At 31.2% G+C, this 7,858-nt stretch overlaps 1 long non-coding RNA gene across 1 annotated transcript; it reads right to left on the reverse strand.

The window, feature by feature from the left end:
• Positions 1–2,779: 2,779 nt before the first annotated feature.
• On the reverse strand, positions 2,780–3,864 carry LOC149374323 (uncharacterized). The gene is made up of 3 exons (XR_016293141.1): positions 3,805–3,864; positions 3,540–3,727; positions 2,780–2,906 (listed from the first exon to the last, which is right to left on the reverse strand). It is a non-coding gene; the product is annotated as an uncharacterized LOC149374323 (long non-coding RNA).
• Between the last annotated feature and the right edge of the window lie 3,994 nt (positions 3,865–7,858).

The raw sequence follows: 7,858 nt of genomic DNA on the forward strand, positions 1-7,858 counted from the left end.
AGCGCGTTGGGGACGCGACGACGAAAAAGGTAGCCGTTGTGGCTGCCCATGCCGCGTGCCCCTCAGAGCTGTTTTCCCTTGCTTACATTTGTAGCCACAAATTCTCTAACTGCACCAAGTGAGATGGTGGGACTGCCACACAACTCTAAATTCGGAATAGTTGATAATATGACACTTGGTATTGTGGCAGAGACGGCATAGGTTGGGATTAATTTTTTTTTTTTTTTTATCGCACTCGTCGAGATTTAGGGTGAATGGACATCTAGGTCCCTTCCCCCTTAGAGAAGAGTGTCGTCCATAACCGGGATACCCAGCTGCAAGACTATCATCAGCATTCTCTGTACAGCTCGTTGAACTGCCGAAGCTCGACTACAACAACATGGGGACGCTCCATCTTATTATAACCACACTTATTCAATTATGTTGCAGGTAGCTTCGATTTTATGTCGACGCCACCTAGCGAATTTTACTGAACTAAAGTGAAAAGCTGGCATATTTTTGCAAAACTTTGAGCTCATTTATTGCTATTGTTATTAAATTTTTTAAGATAAAAACTATACTAAAACCATCTAGGAAGTATCATGAATTAGTGTGCAAAATTTCAGCAATATCGGTTCAGTAGTTTGTGCGGTTAGTGATTACAACGGTTTTAGCGACTTTGCTTTATATATTAGTAAGATTGTCATAGAATGCCAATGTTCATAATTTCTTTTTATGGAGACGAAGTGGGACAAGTTTAAATTTTTACCTAATCTCACGTTCTCTCTGGAAATCTCCCATCTTTTGTCGTAAGGTAGAAAATCTGCTTGATCGTCTATCGTAAGCTCTGGGTTAATCAAATCAATTGCTTTTTCTTTGAAATGCGTAAAACCAGCTTCTAACAGTTTTTTTTCTTTGAACTAAAAATTTTTATTGATTGGATAATAAAAATTATATAAAATGGCACGTTTAACTTTTTAAGTTCACGTGTAAAAAAAATCCACACATTTTAATTACCTTTCCAAATTGTGATTTTAAATAAAAGTAAATTAAAAGAAACACAAGGATAGTAAAAAACCACACTATTAGTCCAATCCAAAAATATAATTTTTGATTTCCTGAATTAAACAGAAATTGCTATAATTATCAGACTATGACTTTTTTTCTTGAGAGTTACTTAGTACATTTATTGTAGAACTGGAAATACCAATTATAACGAAATATTTTTGAAATGTTGTTACGTACGATAGCATTATGTTACCCCCGTAACACTATAATGAGAAAAAATTCGTAGCAAGAAAAAAACGATACTTTAACGTCAACTGCAGCACAAATGACCAATATTCTAAAATGAAAGCTCGATTGTTTCTTTGAAAAAAGCATAAATGACTTTATTAAAAACTTTCCAACATCAGTAATTTTGTGTTAAACTTGAATTTACAAAACAAAATTTTTTACACCATTATCACGTACAACGTAACCAGCCTTCCGTATCAATGGGTGTGAAAACATATTCAGTTAAACATAACGATTAACAAGTTTTTTCTGCAGGAAGGCAATAACCCTCGTCACATGTAAGCAACTATTCATGAAGTTATCTAAGTAGTAAAGTACAATTAAATGCATTGGCAATCGTTACCTTTCACAATAATTACTTGAGATTTTGTAACTGACCCGAAGCCATTCTCTGCAACACACGAATAATTACCACTATCGTTTTCAAACAAATATCTTATAATTAATTTTTGATTTCTGTCCTCGAAAGTAAACTGATTCGATGAATTTAATGATGTACCGTCTTTGAACCACGTAATGTTAGGAGTTGGTATGCCTTCAAAGTGACATGCTAAACGGATAGGATTTTCTGGGTCATTTGCTAATCGTGTTACTGCAACGTCATTCATATTCCCACGAACAAAGTGAGCCGGAACTACAAATTAATAAATTCGTATAAAAGATTGAAATAACAAAACATCATAAAAATAACTTGCAGGTAAACAATATTGAATAACGAAATTTTTTTATTTGTACCATTTATTTTAAGAAAATATTTCTCCGAATTTCCCTCATAAGGCGACTTTTTTGCTGAAAAATAATAATTTTTTTCATCCAAATAACTTAAATTATTAATGGACATAACGGCACGATGTGCATAGTTATTTTCTTCAAATATAACATGTATCCTTTCTGAAAAATTAAAATATTCAGATTATTTAAGTTGAAACAATTTATGGCACCGTCCAAGTAGAGTTGACTGCTCTTTTTATGTAAATCTAGTACTAACCAGAATCCATAACTTTTTTGTATGTGTTATCACGCCAATATACCTCAGAATATTCGTGAATGACAGCGTAACATATCAAAGAAATATTTTGACCTTCACGAAACTTTGTGTTTGGCTGTATAACTCCATAAGCCTTATTGGAAACACCGTCTTTGAATAAAGATATGAGTCTTAGAAATTTGATGAAATTTACATTTTGAAGCAAATAGTTAGATTAAAATTTTAAACCTGTAATATAAATATCATACTCATCATTGTTACATCCATAACTATTGCAAGCCGTGCATTTGATTGTTGACTTTTCTTGGGGTCTTATCGTAACTATTGACTTATATTCAGCTCTGTTACTTTGTTTATTTGTTTTTGTATCCCTTAAATACTTAAGTTTGATGTAATTATGGTTATTTTTCTGCTCAAAAGTGTTATTAGGAATCGTCAATATAAGTTATTAAAGTTGTTACGGGTAAACGAACCTGTAACTCAGATGTTTTATCAATATATTGAAACTGGCTTGGCTTACTCATATAGCTCCATGATATATTAAATTCAACATTACTCTTGACAAGGCACACAAACATCGCAGTCTGGTTAAAGCTATAGTATTTTTTAAGATGGCTGCGATCAAACCTTACACTGGGCTCATCTACGAACAACAAAATGGTGTTAACATCGATACAAAAAAAATAAAAATAATAGAAAAATACATCTGAATCGATATGGTATGATATTGCGTAAAAAAAATGTATCAAAAATAAATCAAAACAAGCAAAATCCCAATTTTTCAAAATCTTGATTAGGTGAATCCTTTCAAACATGTCCAACACTTTACAAAATCAATTATTCGTCAAAGTGTTACCTAAAGCAAACGCATCAGAATTTGTTGCTTTACTAATGAGAATGCAAGGCTTACATCATATTGTACATTTGTTGTCTCAGAATATTGGAGTACTTAAACAAGCAAGTATTTTCTGATACTGTTCGTATCTATAACATGAGCACTGGATTTTAAAATTTCATACATTAACGTTTTATAAAAAGTTAGAATGCGTTATGATACAAGTTCGTGACACATAATAACTTAATCTATAAATGATGGCAACGATAAACTTATGATGCAATGCTATTAGCTTTTAGCTTCAAGAGCCGAGACATTTAGAACTACTTGAATTGAGGATTTTGTAATGCAAAACAACCAACTGATGATAAAAATTTTTAGTTATGTGTTGTACAAAATGATACCGGTACTTGATATAAATATCGTGAATATTTTGTTTACCAAGAACTTTAAGATGAAACGTTATGTTCTTTGTTCCCGCAATGCTTTTAGCTGTTAGTGTATAAATTCCATCATTAACGATTGAGATATTATCGATGCGTAAGCTACGTACTGTATTGCTGTGGGTTCTGGATATTAAGTTGCCTTGACGTGCTAGAGAATAAAAATTACCACCATAATTGTCCACCCTAAAAAATCATGATTTTTTTTATAAGACTAAGTACTGGTAAGTCTACTTCTATTAGTACATATTCATTGATATTACCACTTTAAAATAGGTTTTGGACATGCAGAGACGTTAGCCACAAAAGTTACAGATTCACCGCGTAATCTGGTTACTTTTTTCTCAACAGACGTCAGATTGATATAAGGATTGTTGGAATCTTTCAGAAAAAAAATTGTAAGAGCCTATTACTAAAAAGTATACAAAAATAATGGTTACATGACCTACCATATACACAGATGTATACAGCCGAACTTTTTCTTTCATTAAACGATGATGTCACTTGACATTCATAATTTCCTGTATCACCAACTGTTGCATTGTCGAAAATAAGCTCTGATGTTATTATATTCTTTTTTATATACTTTTTCACGACTTCTTTCGTGGTAATTGGAATTATCCTGGAAATCTAATTAATGTACGTACTTTATTATTCAGAAAATATATAACATTATTATCATAGTGTTTCAAAAAAATTTCTTTTATTACTAAAAAATGTAAACGTCATAATGATATTAAATTTTACCGAATTCTGCGGAACTTTCCAAGAAATGTTGTACGTGGCTTCTCTTCTGACTTCGACGAAACATTTAAAACTTAATCTTGAGCCTGTAGTGATGTATCGGGGACCATCCACGATTATTTCTGGTAAACTAATACACTTATCATGTTCAGTAAAAATAACTTTTGATTTGACTGTGTATGATGAATGTCTTTGAATAACTTCGCAAGTGAATATCGTATCGAAAATCACTTCTGTATCCCGCATGATGTAACCTACTCTAGGATCAAAAGTTGTGTTTTCATCTAGTTCAACTACCTAACATAATTGAAAATAGTTTTAAAATCTGCTACACTTATTTTATAGACAAATAGTTAAATAAGGTTATATTACGTTCTGATTTTTTTTTAAAATAACTTTAAATTCAGGAGATGTCGTCTGGCACGGAAAAATTATGTAGTTAACACATCCAAAAGCAAATAAATAATTCCATTTATTAACTCCATGTACATGCACGAATGGGTTTCTATTGGCTGCATAATACCAGTAAAACTTTTAAGTATAGTTTTTGTGCAGTAATATGACAGTGTTTGATAATTTTATGATAAATAATTAAAAAGATAAATTGTTTCATGAACTTACATTTAACATACACGTATATCCAAGTAACTTTCAGATCGTTGTAATTTTTATCAGTGAAGTTATTTATTAGTTTGCTTTCATCAGCACAGCCATACCAGCCAGTGTCTCCAAAAACAGTTGATGATCTTATAAATATCTTGTGGGTGCTCCTACCCACTGGAGTTATATTAGACCAAGAGGTTGTCTTTTTTAACATAAAAATCAGTGAATATCATATTTTTAAAAGATTTTTCTTACATTTTATACAAACATAAAATAGTTCAGTCATTAAACTTACTCTACCCCACGTATTGCTGGTGGGGAAATAAAAATTAACGTAGCCATTGCTTGTGCACGTAATATTCAGAGTTTCTCCTTCGTTTATCCGCAACTCAGTCACGTTTGGATGTAGCTGAGGCTTATACCCATCGCAGCCTACGTAATAAATATTAAATAGGCTTATTATAAATATTATATGTAATCTTAAAACAAATTCTATGATTGATAAGCAGATAGCTTTCTAGCATTTGTTGCCATAAAAAGTATTAGTCCGTAAGTTATAACAAGAATGAAAGAGAAACAGTCCAACAATGAAAAGGGGGGACTTTTACAGTGCATGATTTGGAAAACAATTAGAACTATTTACAATTTTATTAATATACTTAATTTAAATTGATACGAATTTTAAAAAGGTTCATCTACTTAACCTCAAAATAGGGCTAGTATTCTTTTTCTCCATATAATGGAAAATACACGTTTCATACAAGTAAGTTGTAAATTCTAGAAACATGAAAATTTTTTTCCTTTTCATAGAAAAACCTATTTCATATAAAATCATAAAACTCTACAAAAAAAGATCATGAGTTTTTAACCTGATTCATGTTCACATTTTAAAATAAATACTTGAACAAATCGGTGACCTGGGAAAACTTTGTTTCGTTCTATTTAAAATTTGATAAACTTTTTTTCACCATTTGATAGTGGAGTTCTTTGTTTTGTTTCGCAAACAACTGAGAAATAATTTGATAAAAACTAGAAATAGATAGAAATAGTCTATTACGCACCAAGTGAGCGAGGTTACGAATGTCACAGATTTAACCTTCGAACGTGGTGCGTATATGACTTACCTAGCACCACGCACGTAAAATACATGTAATTGAAAATTGTAGCTCTTTATTACTTACTTGTGGGTACTAAAGAAACACGCTCGAAAAAATGTCTTGCAATACAAATCAAAAATTGACTGAATACTCGTGAAATTTACCCTTAGGATCTTTAGGACATCGAACAACAATCTAGAGTGGATATTAACGAAATGCGTAAATTACTCACTATAAGAGATGCGATGGTGTGAGGTATATTACTTTATGGCCTTGTACATCTACTCTACGTTTAATAATAAACTTTAATATTTTGTTTTGAAATTATAAGTTCATTTTTTTAAGAGACAAAAAAACATTTTAATCAAATTTGTAACATACTTATGCGTACACTTACGATGATATTTTTTTATTATGAAAAAAACGTACTTCACAAGTTAAAAATCATCCCAAGTTAAAAGAGACGGTGAAAATTATGAGGGATAACATGACTTTAGGAGTATTACGTTATTATTAGTAATTATTTACTCATGAATATGAAAGGGATAGCAAAATAAAAGCCAATCTTTAATACATATAACTATGCCTCCTACTCTACCTAGCAACACTTGATGGTATTAGGTGTTCGCGATAGAATATGAATAACTATAAAAATAAAAGTTGTATATTCTGAAGGCATAAAAAATGTTAAAGGGCTATAACTTGGAATGAAAGTGTTTTATATTTTAATATTTCGTTTTGAAATCATATGAACGTTTTCTTTAAAGATAAAAAAAGCATTTTAATTATATTTGTGTCACACACGTATGCTTACACTTAAAGTGATAATTTTTTTCTATAGAAAGCGGTATTTTGTCAAAAATCATCTCAACTTAAAAAGAATGTGGAAATTATGGAAGGATAACATGACCTTAGAAGCATAACGTTATCAGTAGATTATTTACTATTGAATAAGTATTCGAATACTAGCAAAATGAAATTCTAAATTTACTGTACATAACTATTTCCCCTACTCCATCTGGCAACACTAGTTGGCATTAAGTGTTCGTGGTAAAGTATAAATAACTATAAAAACAAAAATTTTATGTTTGTGAGGCTTAAAAAAAGCAAAAGGGGTATAACTTGAAATGAAAACGTTTTAATAGAGATAAGATATGAAATAGAGATATACGATAGTCATAATGTTAAAACTTTTCTGTGAAATGGCAAATGGCAATCATAACTTGTCACTTGGTTTCAGTCAATACATCTAATGAACTATAATGCAAAAAAAATCAATGACATAGACTAAAAAGGTAAGTAATTATGCAACGGTAAATGTTATCAGTACCAGTTGTGGTTTCATTTAAAATTTTTTTTATGAATGTTAAAACTATACTGTGAAGACAACGACATTAATAGTTTTATACATTAATTAGAATTGTGTAAATGTTAGTTATATACTTACACGTTCCTGATAATATGACTAGAAAAACAAGAAGTTTTGCCAAATGCAGAAAAGACAGTGGGTCCCTCCAACCTTGAAAGCTCGACATTTCTGACTACAGGGTGTGTCTAACCCGTTAATCAAATAGTTGAAGCCTGGAAAGCTGTAGTCTTACTTTGGCCTAATCCATTAACAATGTAAACATATGTAAAAAATGTCTCTGAATTACTTGATTTGTAAATGTATCGCTTATTTAAAGAGCCTTCGTATATACCTTGTTGCAGTTGCCAAACCTACAATCAGAGAACTACACACGTAGTATATAACGATTCTAGAAGGTGACTATGTTAGTTCGAGTTGAAATGTAGAAATAGAACTTACCATCCGCCGGAAGTCACCTGTCCTCCTCATTATGTCTCCATTTTACTTTGCTGCAACTCCCCAGCC

The sequence above is a fragment of the Copidosoma floridanum genome, unplaced genomic scaffold (genome assembly GCF_036245765.1).
Source record: "Copidosoma floridanum isolate Cflo_tuat_1 unplaced genomic scaffold, Cflo_Japanese_pri ptg000020l, whole genome shotgun sequence".
Lineage (NCBI taxonomy): Eukaryota > Metazoa > Arthropoda > Insecta > Hymenoptera > Encyrtidae > Copidosoma > Copidosoma floridanum.